At 40.9% G+C, this 16281-nt stretch overlaps 1 protein-coding gene across 6 annotated transcripts in view; it reads left to right on the top strand.

The window, feature by feature from the left end:
• LOC125447648 (sodium/calcium exchanger 3-like) overlaps window positions 1–16281 on the top strand; it is a 349017-nt gene that overhangs the window by 236639 nt on the left and 96097 nt on the right. Inside the window, exon 1 of one of the 6 annotated variants that reach the window (XM_048522242.2) lies at window positions 2168–2185. The exons of 4 other annotated variants lie outside the window; for them this stretch is intronic. The gene's annotated coding sequence lies outside the window, so the exon portion shown is untranslated. Of the gene's footprint in view, window positions 1–2167; window positions 2186–3971; window positions 4075–16281 lie in introns of those variants that run through there. One more of the 6 variants, XM_048522241.2, reaches the window with a different exon arrangement.

The raw sequence follows: 16281 nt of genomic DNA, 5'->3' as shown, positions 1-16281 counted from the left end.
CTCCCTATTTATTCCAGTTCCCTCCCCCCATCCCCCTCTCTGATGAAGGGTCTAGGCCCGAAACGTCAGCTTTTGTGCTCCTGAGATGCTGCTTGGCCTGCTGTGTTCATCCAGCCTCACATTTTATTATCAAGGTTTAGGGAGTTACTGTCTGCAAAATTCCTAGTCTTTGTCTTGCTTTTGTAGCCATAGCTTTTATTTAACTAGCCCAGTTCAATTTCCGATCAACAATAACCCCAGGATGTTGGTGATAAAGGATTTATTTAGAAGTTAGTCTGAGTAACTATTCCTTAACTGTTTTCCACAGACACTTGATTCACTCAAAAGTGAAAACTTTGAAGAAAGGTAAACAAAACTATAGTGTACACCAGCTATTCAACACGTGGACAGTCTGTTGTGAAACAGGTTGATCTTTCTTTCTGTCTCACTCCAGGGATCCCAGTCTGCCTCACAGTGATTCTGACCTCTTTCACACTTCTACTGGTCAACTTTACAATGATCCTGACCTGCTTGCCACTCCTCTTGATCTACTTCACAATGATTCTTGCTTGCTTCCCATTCCTCCTAGTCAGCTTTGCATTAATCCTGACTTTCTTTATATTTCTCTTTAACACTTTTGCAATGTTCCTTTCCTGCCTCATATTCCTCCCTATTTTCTTCACACTGATTCTAACCTGTGTCACATTCCTTCCAATCTGCTGCACATTCTTTCCAGTATGTTAGCTTGCTGAAGTTCCTTGCATAGGACAGATTGGACTGCATTAGTTTGGAGAGAAATTTGCTTTGGAATTTTGCCCCTCTGTCTTGTTGTCAGGGAGTTTGTTACAGTGAACTCATTATAAGCATCAACAGCAAAGAACCAACCATTTGGCAGTGATTTTCAAACCCTGGCTCTTGTAGTTCTGTGGATAGATGGTAAATATTGTTAAGAATGGAGATGGTGAACAGTCCTGGGAGGCGGGTTAAAAGATGCCAGGGTGAGCTGAACTATGAGAGGGAGGGGTAAATAAAGGCAGAATGGATTTCACCAACTTGCTTTCATTTTAAATACAAATCCCTCCTATAAACAGAACCTGCTTAAGGTCATGTAATGGTTTTTAGATGAACACAGAAGCCACTTCAGCTTTGTATCCTCATTTAAATATTAGCTGCTTTCTTTATACAGAAGGAGAATGATTAACTTTGAGAATAATCACACTTTGGGGGAAGCAGAACAGGATATACACTTCGTAATCTAGTTTTTAAAAGAAGATTCCCTTGCCACTCCTAAATGTTAGTAACCGTGGTCCTTACCTGCATTTAAGTCAATTATTTCAGGCTAAACAGGTATCCTGTGGTCAGCTTCAAGGACGGAGGGAAATAAAAATCACCAGGAACTTGAGCTCCTGATAGCGCTGTGGCGACCATTGCTAATAGTGTGTTGATTGTGTGGTCTGGAGGAGGCTACTTTCAAATTCAACTGAGATTGCCTCCATCACAGGACAGCCTCCTAATACTAATTAGGCTCATGATCAAAACCCATGTTAGCATGCATTGTGAAGGTCAGTGCCTTAAAGGGAATCAGATGGACTGAAAGAATGGGAATGAAAGCTTGATTGCATTCTGAGTTGGAAGAGGGCTAATTGATTATGTTTGAATCACCTATCCATGTTAATTAGACTGATTCTTCACTTTGCGTGGCCTAACTTCCTTTAAATCTAATTTTTCAAAAATCTATCTTGAGATTGGCACCACAAGCAAGGACAACATTTATTTTCTGTAGGAGATAGAAAAACTGCAGATGCTGGAGTCAGAGTCAATACAGTGTGGAACTGGAGGAACACAGCAGGCCAGCCAACAACAGAGAAGCAGCAGCAGTAGCAATGAAGATTTGCTCTGTTGATATTTCTGTCTGTATTGCTCTGAAAAAATGGATTTATCATTTTGTTCTTACCACTGTAGTGTTAATGATTTAATGAGACTTTTCTGCTCCTCTGATGCCGCCTGATCTGCTGCATTGCTCCAGCTCCGCACTATTTATTTTGTGTCCCTATTTGATGTTAAGGAGATAGGGTGAGTTCTTAAACCATTGCAGTCTGTCTCCTGGTCATCTCTCTTATACTGCTGTTAACAAGGAAGTTTCCAGACTATTGATATGCAGACCATGAACTAACGGGATATCCAAGTCAAGATGGTTGGCGATTTGGTAGCTATTTATTTCTTATTCTTTCATATGATGACAGCCTTCATTCCCCGTCCTCAATTGCCCCTAATCCGATTGGCTTACTGAGCCATTTCAGACGTCGGTTAAGAGTTCACGGCGTTGCTCTAGGTCTGAAGTTGTATGCAGGCTAGGCCAGATAAGGACAGCCGATTTCCTACCCAGAAGGGCATAAGGCAGCTGGATAGAAATTGTCATGGTCACAATTAGTTGCTTTAAATTCCAGATTTAGTCATTGAAATTAAGTTCCATTAGCTGTCATGGTGCAATTCAAGCCCCTGTCTCTAGAGCTTTCGGCTACGACCTCTGGCTTACTGGTCTAGTGACATTACCGCCAAGCTACCAGCTCCCCTTGCCCTTCTAGATGGCAGTGTTTGCAGCTTTGAGAGGTGCTGCTGTTAGGACCCTTATAGAGTTGCTGCCTTACATCCTGTTGATGATGCACACAGTGCCAATATATAAGGCACTAGATGTTTAAGGCAGTGTTGTACTTTCCTTTTGGGTCCATTCCTGATGAATATGGAGTTTAAAGACACCGGTTCATTGTCGATCTGTAAGGCCTTTCTGCTGAGCTTGTCTTCAGTATTTTCAGTCCCTCCAAGGAGATTTCATTGATGTCCCTGTCTGACTATCTGACCCTGCTGCTCTCAGTGGAGGTAGACAGGTGGGAACACAAAGGATCAGGACCAAAACTAAGGCTTTTAATGCCAGCAGCAACTGAACTTGCTGCTGTGATAATGGGCTGTACAGTCTCTTAGCAACAGCTGGCTACATGGCTGTTACAGAATAGAGCAATGAATGTTTTTTTAACAAAGCTCTCCTACATCTTTGAAACACTGGTGAGTAATTCATCTTAAAAACAACTCTTGTCAAAGTCATGCTGAGAGGCCAACTTTTCCAGTAGACAGGTCAGATGATTTACTTTGGTTACGTGGGAACCTTAACCCAGCACTCTCCTTTTCCATCCAACATTAGTTAGAGATTTCTTGTGAGTCTGGTAATTCAAAAATACAGGTCACACAGTAATTCACCAGAGCGATTTAGTGCTGTGAGGATTGTTGGTATGTTTGGGACGTGTTGTTTACCCCTCAAGATGCCTGTTTGTTGCATTTTGTCAGACAGGATTCTGCCGTTGTTGCTGTGGAATGAAATTCGTGCTGTTTCCCAGAGCAGTTTAATTTTTTTCTCCCCATCTGTCTTCTCAGATGCATCCCAAGGAATCTTCCTAAAATCCAACAGAAAGAAAATTTGCATTTATATTTAATCTTTTCAATTTCAAGATGCCCCAAAGGGCTTTACAGTTTTTGGAATGTACACACTTGCAATTTGGAAATGTGGCAGTCAATTTGTACACAGCACGGGTTCACAAACAATAATGAGATAATGGCCAAATAATTAGTTTCAGTATCATTGGTTGACATATTAGGCCAGGGAGAACTCCCTTGCATTTCTCTATAGTTGTTATGGGAGGACAGATAAGACCTTGGTTGAACATTTCATCCAAAGATGTCATCTCCAACAGTGTAGTGCTTTCTCAGGGATCAGCTGAGATTATGTTCTCTGCTGGAGGTCAAACCCATGATTTTTTCACTCTGAGACAGGCAAGGGACCTTCCTGCAGCTTCAGTGAACACCGTGTCCTGGGGGAAAATGCTTGTACTGTCACTCATGTCGCTTGAACGATCACACTTTGTATTTCTTTCTTTTTTTACTGATGTAGTTATTTCTTAATACATCTTGTACCTGCACGGGTTAATTGACATCATAGGATAAAATCTACAAAAACAGCAAGTACTGGAGGAACTCAGTAGGTTTGAGAATAAAGGGTCACTAGACTGAAAACTCTGTTTTTCACTCCACACATGCTGCCAGACGGTGAGTTCCTCCAGTTTTTTTCCGTTTTTTTGTTTCAGATTGCCACAATCCATAGTGGATGTTTTATTTTTGTTTTATTTTTATGAATGAAGTATTATTCCTGGGAGGAAATAAGAGGTGTCGCAGTGTTCTCCAAGTATTACCAGAGTGTCTTAACCAGTGCTTCAGTGATTGTTCTTACTGCTAGCAACATATAGGTGAAATATTATGTGTGTTCACTCTTAAGTTGAACCTGATGTCTCACAACAGACCATCTTGTATTGCAGATGTAATATAACCAGCTACCAAATGCTTTGTGTAATAAAGCTTTACTGTCTAATCAAACCTATGATTTAGTGAATAAATGCGTGGGCATTGTCACTAAGTATCAGTAGTTTGACTAATACCAGTAAGAAGGATAGGACACTACCTTGAGGAACCCTGGCAAAGATGTCCTGGCCCGAAGATGACTCACTTCTAATAACTGCAGCTACCTTCCTTCTAATGTGCCAGGTATGCATCGAAACAGCAGATTCCCCCAGATTCCCACTGATTCTAGTTTTGCTTCATCTCCTTGATGCCACGTTCAATAAAATGAAACCTTGATGTCAAGTGCAGTCACTCTCACCTTTGGAGATCAGCTCTTGTCTGTGTTTTTGCAAGTTGGAATGAGGATAAGAACTAAGTGTCCCTGGCAAAACCCAAACTGAGCGTCATTAAACAGGTTTCTGCAAGCAAGTGCTGCTTGATAGCACCGTCGATGACCTCTTCAACCAATTTACTGATGTTCGACATTAAACATGTAGGTAATCAGCTGAGTTGTATTTGTCCTGCATTTTTTGTACAAGGCATACTTGGGTATTTTTCCATATTATCAGGTTGATACCAGTACTATAGCTGTACAGGTACAGCTTGGTTAGGGACTTGATAAGCCCTGAAGCCTATGGCTTCAGAGCTACTGTCGGAATGTTGTTAAATCTCACACATCTTGCAGCATGCAGAGCCTTAAACCAATTCTTGATATCATATAAAGAGAATCAAATTGGCTCAAGACTGGCATCTTTGATGCTGGGGACCTCTGGAAGAGGCTGAAATGAATAATCCAATCACCGCATCTGGCTGAAGATTGTTGTAAATGCTTTGCCTTACCTTCTGCTGGGCTTCTCCATTGATGAATACGGAGATATTTGCGGAGCCTCCTTGTCCAGTGTGTTGTTTAATTGTCCACCAACATTCATTGCTGAATGTGACAGAACTGCAAAGTTTAGATTTGATCTGTGGCTTGTGGAATTGCTTAGCTCTGTCTATCACTGGCTGCTATGCTATTGCTGCTGTTTGGCATGCAAATATCCTGTAGTGTAATTTCACCACATTGACACCTCAATGTATATATGCCTGGTACTGCTTTTAGAATACCCTTCTGCACATTTCATTGAACCAGAATTGAACCCCTGGATTGATGGTAATGTTCGAGTGGGGCTATGCTGTACCCTGAAATTGCAAATTATATTGGGAGTAGTTTTACTTCTGCTGATGGCTCACAGCACCTCATAAATTCTCAGCCTTGAGTTGCTAAATCAGTTTGAAATCCATCCCATTTAGTATGGTGGTAGTGTCACACACTTCGATGATGAGCATCCTCAATCTGAAGACAAGACTTCTTGTCCATAGAGACTATATGGTGGTCAGTCCTCGTAATACTGTCCTGGCCAGGTGCACATACAGCAGGCAGATTGATGAGCATGGGGTTAAGTATGTTTTCCCCTCTTGTTCGTTCCTTTGCTCCATACCTTAGACCAGTCTAGTGGCTGTATCCTTTAGGACCTGACCAGCTCGATCAGTAGCTGTGCTGCTGATCTGTTGTTGGTGGTGAACATTAAAGTACATTCTGTGTTTCCTCTGAATGGTATTCTTATCTCAGTGGTGGGCAAATTCTTAGTGGGGATTCTAAGGGATAGGATGTACGTGCATTTGGAAAGCATGGACTGATTAGAGATAGTCAACATGTGTGGGAAATCATGTCTCACTAACTTGATTGAGTTTTTTGAAGAGGTGACGAAGAAGATTGACAAAGGCAAAGCAGTAGACGTCTAAATGGACCTCAGCAAGGTGTTCGACAAGGTTCTGCATGGTGGACGGGTTAGCAAGGTCAGATCACATGGAATCCTGGGGGAGCTAGCCAGTTGAATACAAAATTGGCTTGAAGGCAGGAAACAGAGGGTGGTGTTAGAGGGTTGCCTTTTAGTCTTGAGGCCTGTGACCAGTGGTGTACGTAAGGATCGGTGCTAGGCCCACTGCTTTTCGTCATTTATATAAATGATTTGGGTGTGAATATAGGAGATATGGTTCATAAGTTTGCAGATTACACCAAAAAAGATAGTGTAGTGGACAGTGAAGAAGATTATCTCAGGGTACAGTGGGATCTTGCTCAGTTGGGACAGTGGAGTGGCAGATGGAATTTAATTTAGATAAAGTGAGGTGTTGCGTTTCGGTAAGGCAAACCAGAGTAGGACTTATACAATTAATGATAGGGCCCTGGGGAGTATTGCTGAACAAAGAGACCTAAGTATGCAGGTCCTTGAAAGTGGAGTTGCAAGTTGACAGGGTGGTGAAGGAGGCATTTGAAATGCTTGTCTTCATTGGTCAGAATATTGAGTACAGGAGATGGAATGTTATGTTGCAGCTTTTAGAATACTGTGTTTAATTCTGGTTGCCCTTCTACAGGAAGTATGTTATTAAATTTGAGAGGGTGCAGAAAAGATTTACAAGGATGTTGCTGAGATAGGAGGGTTTGAGATACAGGTTCAGGCTGAACAGGCTGAGGCAGTTTTTCCCTGGAATGTTGGAGGCTGAGGGGTGATCTTATAGACATAGAACATAACAGCACAGTACAGGCCCTTCGGCCCTCGATGTTGTGCCGACCTGTCATACCGATCTCAAGCCCATCTAACCTACACTATTCCATGTACGTCCATATACTTATCCAATGATGACTTAAACGTACCTAAAGTTGGCAAAGCTACTACTGGTGCAGGCAAAGCGTTCCATTCCCTTACTACTCTCTGTGTAAAGAAACTACCTCTGACATCTGTCCTATATCTTTCACCCCTCAGTTTAAAGCTATGCCCCCTCGTGCTTGCCGTCACCAGCCCAGGAAAAAGTCTCTTCCTATCCACCCTATCTAACCCTCTGATTATTTTATATGTTTCAATTAAGTAACTTCTCAACCTTCTTCTCTCTAATGAAAACAGCCTCAAGTCCCTCAGCCTTTCCTCGTAAGACCTTCCCTCCATACCAGGCAACATCCTAGTAAATCTCCTCTGCACCCTTTCCAAAGCTTCCACATCCTTCTTATAATGCGGTGACCAGAACTGTACGCAATACTCTAAGTGCGGCCGCACCAGAGTTTTGTACAGCTTCACCATAACCTCTTGGTTCCGGAACTCGATCCCTCTATTAATAAAAGCTAAAACACTGTATGCCTTCTTAACAGCCCTGTCAACCTGGGTGGCAACTTTCAAGGATCTGTGTACATGGACACCGAGATCTCTCTGCTCATCTACACTGCTAAGAATCTTACCATTATCCCAGTACTTTGCCTTCTGGTTACTCCTACCAAAGTGCATCACCTCACACTTGTGGTTACTCCTACCAAAGTGCATCACCTCACACTTGTAGTGACAGCCCCAAAGGCTGCAAGGGAAAATTAGTATATGTAGCCATTTAAAGATGTGGGGGTGATATTTGGAGGATATAAAGGACTTTTTTCTTAACAATTTCATTCATTGGAATAATTTTTAATATTTGCCAGCTTAAAGTCCGAGTTTGAAGAAGGGCAAGTGAGTGGCCAAAAAGTGTTTGCAGCTACCTTACACCCATGCATCATCCAATGCTTTCTGCATCAAACTGCTGGAGCACTTGACACTCCAGAAGGGACTTCAAATTTAGCCAGTGGCAGCAAGTAATATGTTCCATTTTGGAAAATGCAACAAAGTGCATCTACATGGTCGAAGAGTACAAGTATCGTCCTCGCTGATCTAAATCCTTGGGATGTACAATTTGAGAGCAGATTGGTGGCTAGCACTGCAGCAAAACATAATCTAAATGACAACTGTGCTCTGCAGTTTGTTTGCAGGTGCGCATACTATAGTTGGCAATGCTCTGCAACTGGCATCCTGTCAGCCACAGGAAGGAGGAGCAGTTTGGCCTGTCATTAAAAGCAAGGTGCACCCGTGTTTGCACGTGTGGTCCAAGGTTTGCTTTTTCTAGCATATCAAACTACACTATCAAAATCACAAAATGTTGGCACCTCATGTTAGAAAATTTGCAATTGTAACAATATATAAAATCAACCAAAAATATTAACTTTAAAAAGCTTTCACCAGCTCATGAACTCCCATGTCCGTATTTCGAGTGCAAAAGTCGACAGGACAATAAAAGGGCAAGATTGGCACAAATTCTGCATTATGGTTTTATATCAGCTCAATGTATTGCTGCATTAAGGCCGTTGGTTTAACGCAATCTTAAATATAACTGATAGTACTAGCCTTAACAGAGGCACTTTCTCCATCCTTCTGAGCAGAGTGGGGTGTCAACCTAGAGAGAACAGAACCTGGAGCACAGTATTACTTAAGTGCAGGAGCATGTTGCTGCTAAACCTCATTGATACGTCAATATTTTCCCAATTATAGCTGTGTCAGAGTGTAAATGGTTAGGCCAAGTGAAGATGCTCGTGTACTGGTAACTAAGGCAATGTGGCATTGACATTTCAACCAACCGTCTAATCGATGTTTCAGTTTTACACAGGAAGGCAGATGTGCTAGCACAAGCTTGATTTACTTTGGTGTGTTATAGAGGTTTATAAAATCATGAGGGACATGGATAGGGTGATTAGACAAGGTCATTTTCCTCGGGTGAAGGAATCCAAAATTAGAGGGTATAGGTTTAAGGTGTGAGGGGAAAGATTTAAAAAGAACCTGAGGGGGAACATTTTCATGCAGAGGGTGTGTGTATATGAAAAGAGCTACCAGAGAAAGTGGTGGAGGTGCATCCAATTATGATATTTAAGTGGGATGGGTATACTAATAGAAAGGATTTAGAAGGATCTGAGCCAAATGCTGGCATATGGAACTTTGTCAGATTGGGATGTCTGGTTGGTATGGATGAGTTAGACCAAAGGGTCTGTTTCCATGCTGTTTGACTGTATGTCACTAACATGGAGGAGTGCTGATTCATTTGATGGGGTCCATGGTAATCAATAGGAGGTTTCCTTGCCCACGTTTGTGTTGATACAATGACTCTTAATGCGTCCAGAGTCAATGTTGGGTATTCCTAGGACAGCTCCCTCCTGACTATATCCCAGTGCTCATGATCCGTCAGCAGGATAGGACATAGCTAGGGATGGTGATGGTATTGTTTGGGACATTGTGTGAGAAAGACTCTGTCAGGTTGTTGCTTGACTAGTCTGTGACTCAGTTCTCCCAGTTTTGGCACTAACCTCCAGATGTTATTAAGAAGACCTTTGCAGAATTGACAGAGCTGGGTTGCTGCTGTTACTCCCATCGCTGTAATTGTTGACAGGTAGCTTCAGTTTATAGTGGTTGATACAATTGAATGGTTTGTGGGCCCATTTCAGAGGACACTTAAGAGTCAGATGCATTCCTATAGGTCTGGAATCATATATGGTCCAGACTGGGTAAGTACAGCAGTTTTTCTTCTCCAAGGGACTTGTGGTTTTTTCACAATAATCGACAATGGTTTCAGGATTACTTGACTTTAATAGATTTTTTATCGGATTCAAATTCCACCATCTGCAGTGGCGAGATTCAAACCTGGCTACTGGGACTATTCCCTGGGTCTCTTAACTACTAATCCCATGTCAATAGTATTGCACCATCCCCTTTCCACACTGTATCCACTATTGTGTTAAAAAAATGTAAAACTATCAGATAAAAAATGTGAAGAAGGCATAAAAAACAGACCTTCCTCTACTTTGTACAAAAAGTTAAAATGCAGCATTTCTCTAATTTAAACCAGAATTATCCATTTTATGTTTGAAAATGATTTTATAGGGCAATAAATGCTGAATCATTTAGAAGTTTTTCAACTTTAATTGAGGAACATATCTGAAAAGAAAAACAAGAATGAACTTAAAAATCTTAAAGATGTAAATGTTTACATAAACATGTAAAATTCTTAAGGATAAAGCTTTTTAGCGCTTCATCTTCATTATTTGGAAAAAAAACACTGAACAATAAAATCTGTTACATCTACAAAAAATTATGCGTCCTGCATTACCTTTCAAGTAAATCATTCAAATAAGAGACACAACAACAGTCAAATAAAATGACAGTGAAGACGTGTATTACACCTTGGAGCAGATTTAAATCAGTTTTTTCAAACTGAGAGCTGCACTTGGACTATGTAGAGACAATTGAAGTAATCTAGAATTGCTTTAGGATTATGCAAGAAATCTAGAGAATAACAGATGTGTTGTAATCAAATCAGGATTACACATTGCAAAGAGCTATTCAGATAGTGATAGATGTTGAAATTTTTTTAAAAATGCACAAGAGAATGATAGACATAGAAAGCATATCTAGCTCAAGAAGATCATCAGACTTTCTTGACCTGCTTAAGTATATAAACATCACGTGGTAGACCAATACGAAATGTCTTTGAATCTTTTGATGCTAGAACTTACTGTTCCCGATCTGGAGTAAAAAAAAACACACGAGCAGAAGCAATCACAAAAATAGAACTTCTGAAAGAACGTGGGATATTTTCAGACATTGTGAAAGAGTCAACAATAACTGTTAAACCACGGATTTAATTATGTTTATGCACACAAAAAAGATAACATCCCACAACAAACATCTTTTGAAGAAAACTCAGGCAATCAGATGTACCTTTTGTAGAACACACATTATGAGGACTTGTCAATTTGGAAGATATGAATCAACTTTTCTTAAGACTAAGAAGAGACTCATTTAAACCCAATATGACACAGATTATATGATATATGACATAGATTTCCAACTAATTTCAAACTTGACATGGAGTGTAGTTTGACTGTATTGAGTTAAGTAGAAATTCCTTGACTTAAGGCTGCAACTCTTCAGATGGAGAAGTACAGAGCACATGTAGAACACTACATAAGATTACAGGCATGGTGAGGGTATGCTTAGAGTACAGAGACCAGTATTATGTTGAATATGTAAACAGCATTAGAAATCACAACATTTTACTCGATACAAGTATCTCAGACGCAACATTGTCAGTTTTGCTGTCTGTGATTGAGTTTCATAAAATTATGATATAACCCAATAGAACACTTGTGATAATAGTAGAGCCACATATGAGTGTGCCTCACTAGAGACTCAAAAGGAGAAGTAGTCATTCTCACTGATAAGATTTGAGGAAACTAAAGATCCTTCGTTCACTCAGTGGTGTCATCAATGTTAGAGGACATCCTGAACAAAGATAATCTCAAAATCAAAGATTCACCAAGCTTGCAGTGTGGCAGTGGACTGTACCTGAATATTCCATTCTCAAACAGTATATTTTCAACCTAACCAAGTAGTAAATTATTTATGATGTAAGGAACTTGGTGGGAGAAGGGATGGTGATAAAACCTACTTGACTATTTGAAACAATTGTATAAATAATTCAATAACTAGAAAGAAATTGATGGGAGGTGTTGTTTACAACAGTTAGTAACTAAGACGATTAACAAGTTAATCTTTGCCCATCAGGTTGTAAAAGATCGTTCCTGGGAAGAGCTAATGAGAGTTGTAGAGTTCTCCATGTGTTCTTAGTGTGTCCTAATCAGATTGTTCTTTGTGTTAACAGCATGTAGCTGAAATAGTAATGTGTACTTACTTTCAGCTTTAGCTTCATGTCTCACAAGGGACAAACATGCATCTTGATTTGTGTACATAGTTAGGAAATGCTATGTAATAAATCTTTACTGTTTAATCAAGATGGAGCCCAACTTCTGTGAGTATAGTATAATGGCATCCTTTACCACTTAGTACTAGTAACTAAATAATATCAATAGGAAAAATTTGTAGTAACAAATCACAAGATACTAGCACTGTAAGCAACCAATATTGTAAAAAATAGCATCTTGGAAGTACCTTGTTAAGAGATTCCTGTGAGATTCCTGCATCAAGTTGTTCTTCAAGTGTGAAGATGAATGGGATTAATAGATGTGGAAGAGGAGAAAAAGAACAATAATGAGAAAGGAAAGCCCTATCCTTAGTGTACTGTACTGTATCTCTTGGTTTCTTTCCTCACCAATGAATGAGGAGCCATCGATTGTTGCGTTTAGGGACTTATTGTGTCATTCATAGTGGCAGATTGCAGCTTTAATAGAGGGATCTCAGTCTCTCTATTAATACTGGGAGACAGTGTCATTGAGATGCATTGAGAGATTACAGTACTTATATTGATTTTTCTTAGACCAGACTGAATACTTAGAAATTGTAAAGCGAGATAGGCACTGGGGAGTAAAGAACTGCAGACTGGGAAACAGGAGGGGAATGGAAACCCTAGGATGGTGCATGCCAGTGCTGTCTCCTCTATTTTGTTATGTCAGGCTCTGTTAGATAAGGAAGGATTATGTGATATATGTCTATATGGCTTATCAACATAGTCTGTAAAACGCATGTTTTTTTAAAATTCAGGGGATGTAGGTATCAGTAGCTGGGTTAGTATTTATTCCTTAATTTCCTTGAGAAGTTGGTGTTGAGCTGCCTCATAAATTGCTGCAGTCCATTTGATGTTGGTAAACCCCAATTCTGTTGTGGAGAGAATTTGCTTCAGTTGCGGTGGAGCAACACAGTATATTTCTAAGCCGGTGCGGTGAGTGGCTTCGAGGGGAACTTGTAAGTGTTGGTGGTCCAATATGTCTATTTCTCTTGCCCTGCTAGATGATTCAAGAGTTTGAAAGGTGCTCTCTCAGGAACCTTGACAAATTTCTGAAGCACAACTTATAGATGGTACACATTGCTGATACTGAGTGTTAGTGGTGGAGGGGCTGAGTGTTTGTAGATGCAGTGCCAGTCAAGTGGGCTGCTTGGACCTGGATGGTGTTAAGCTTCTTGAGTTTTGTTGGAGCTGCACTCTTCCAAACAATTAGGGAGTATTCCATCGCACTCCTGACTTAAGCCTTGTAGATGGTGGACAGGCTTTGGGGAATGTGGAGGTGAGTTGCTGGCTGCAGAATTCTCAGCCTCCAACCTATGCTACATAGCCACAGTTTTTATAATGTCAGGCCAATTCAGTTTCTGGTCAATGGTAACCACTTGGAGGCTGATTCTTTTGATAGTTGAAAATGTTATATTCAAGTGTGTTATAGTGTCTACTGTACTGCCTGGCTGTGTCAGATTAAAATTGCTCTCTGGAGAGGACCTGTCGCAGACTGTGCTGCTCTCCTTTGAACCTTTTGCAGAACCAGTTACCCTCTCTGTGAGGAGGAACAGTCCCAAATTGTGCTGCAGTCCTGCTATGGAAGGACCTTATCAGACTTTACAGTACTTCACTCCAGATTTATGTGCCTGCTTTGGACCCACGGTACTGAACAGTTTGCAAATTCAGTGAATTTACTAAATGGAACCAGAAACTTAAACCACCTTTCAGATCACAGAACAAACTTAAACTCCCTCCATTCTATTAAAATGCTCTTGAAGTGCAGTAATTAAAAAGCATGTCAGCCAATTTGCAATCCTCAAGGTTTTAAGCATGAAACATTTAGCAGGTTATCAGAATATTCCTTGCCTGGTAGTATTTTATAATGCAAATCCAAAAGAATTTCTCACCATTAGGTTGCAGGTGAACACTCTAAGGCTGAAAGGATGGAATAAATGCTTTGTCCTTCATTATCAATTCCTCTTGACAGGCACAGAGCTAGTTACTTTGATCTGAACAGCACTCCAATGTTTTAGCTTGCTTATAATTAAACATTCAAGTTTGCTGGAATGTTATGTTTGATTGAGTATGATGCCTATATTGGATAGTTTCATGTGTTACTGCTTTATGGCAAGGATTTAAAGTGTAGGGTTAAGGCCCTGTTGTGGTGCAGTGATAGTATCCCTCCCCTGGACCGGGATGCCGAGGTTCAGTCCCACCTGCTCCAGAGGTGTGTAATAACATCTCTGAACGGGTTGATTAGAAAAATAGGTTAATAAAAAAGAAATAAAGCACCTGTGCTAAAGAGGTGATATCCTTGCTTCCGGGCCAGAAGGCTTATTTCCACATCTCATCAGCCCTGGAGGTGCGCCATAACATGTCCAAACAGGCTGATTAAAAATAATTTAAACGTAAGACTAACAACTGGCATAGAGCATTCACTTAGATAATCTTTTTCAGGAAACTGATTTTGTTCAGAATTTCCTGTTGTGACACTAAAATAAGCAGAAGAAATTGGCTTTGAAAAGTTGTCAAGTCCTTGTTCAAGTTTAATCAGGAAAAGCTATCAACAGGACTTTTGGAGGTAGATGCATGTGGACTGGTGTAAGTCTGTCAGTATGCGGAAATGTGTCAATGTGTGTGTGGACATATGTTTATGAGTGGTTTTGTTCATGTGGATTGTGTGTATGATTGCGTGCACATATGTGAATATGCACAAGAGTGAGCATATGTGTAAATGATCATGTCTGAGTTGAAAGTTGCTTTTTAGTAATCCTGGGCCTTGCAGGTTCAAAATGCTACTGTCACCATTCTGCCTATATCTCCATTAAGTTCGTGGCAGGAAGGCTCATGGATGGCCCTCCCAACCTGCCACTGAAAGTTGCCCGACAGTGGGAAATGAATATTCACTTAAGAACCCTGTTGCTGCTACTTTAACCCAGAAGTAGGCAAGGAGGCTTGCAGTGTATGAGCAGAAAACTCTGGTCTGTTTGCTTGTGAAGCCCCTCATCCAGTGTGCCTGGCATTGAGCAGAAAGCAGGAGCCTACTAAAAGCTACCCCAGTGCCCTTGCTGCCCCTACCCCCAGAACATGCTCTCACACGTGACCCTTAGTTGGAACCTCCTCCTGCCATCACTGACCTCTTGGTCTGGATTTAGAAACAATCCTGGTTCTTTGGGCAGACATTGCAATGGCAGGTGTCACTATCGGTCCAGTAATGCTGCTGTAGAGTAGACCTGCTGGTCTCTGATTGGGTGGCAGCCCTTGGCAGGCAAGGTTCTTAATCCAGGAGCAGACCCACTCTGTTCTGTCAGGTGCCTCAGTAGAATAAGGTGTGGTAAGCATTCTCAAGGAAAGGCCATGCAGGGCTGTCTCTGGCTGTCCAGCTGGCACGATTCCTCTGATAGAGTTATTACTCCACTGAAGGAGGTCATTCAGCCCATCAAATGCTCAGTCTTTGTACAGCAATTCAGACAGCCCCATCTTCTGCTTTCCTTATAGCCCTCATCTTATTTCCTTTTGAAATCATTGACCACCTCTGCCTACAATACCCTAATTGACAAGAGTTTCCATGATAGAAGGATAATGGAGCTTCAGATGTCTGGACGACCATAAAGTAGGGTGGAAGCAGAATGAGAGTGTACTTTAGCAGGAAACCAGGCATTGATCTTCCAAACCTACAGCAATAGTACTTGACCAAGGCTCAGCATGAGTTCCTTCACTGTTGCTGGATCAAAAGTCCTGGAACTTCCTTCCAAAAAGCCCTATTCATGTCCCTATTCTGCATGGACTGCAGCGATTCACGAAGGCAACTTCCCACCACCATCTCAAGGGTAATTTGGAATGAGCAATGAATGATGGACTAGCCAGCAAAGTCCACATGCTGTGAAGTAATAAAAAATAAGACACCACATAATTCATGTCTCATTTATATACCCTCTCAAGAGTCAGGAGTCTCTAAATGGAAATTCTTTTTGGCAGATTGATAACTTAATGAAGTTGACAACGTAATACAGGTTCCTTGCAGTGACATTTCTTCCTAGAACTATGCCTTTGGATAATGTGACTAAACACTCTTATCACAATATTAAATAGGACCTCTAATAAGGAATGAGCTTATGATGTTGAAGATAGTATCTTCCCATTGATAGAGAATTGGCTAACTAATAGAAGCTGGAGAGCTGGGATAAGGGGGACATTTTCAGGATGGCAACCTGTAACTCATGAAGTGCCACAGGGATCAGTGCTAGGCCCATAGTTATTGACAACACATATTCGTGTCAGGATGAGTAAAGCAGATGTACAGTAGTCAAATTT

The sequence above is a fragment of the Stegostoma tigrinum genome, chromosome 39 (genome assembly GCF_030684315.1).
Source record: "Stegostoma tigrinum isolate sSteTig4 chromosome 39, sSteTig4.hap1, whole genome shotgun sequence".
NCBI classification, from domain to species: Eukaryota; Metazoa; Chordata; class Chondrichthyes; order Orectolobiformes; family Stegostomatidae; genus Stegostoma; species Stegostoma tigrinum.
Note: the sequence above shows the minus strand (reverse complement) of the source record. Positions and strands in the feature narration are given on the sequence as shown.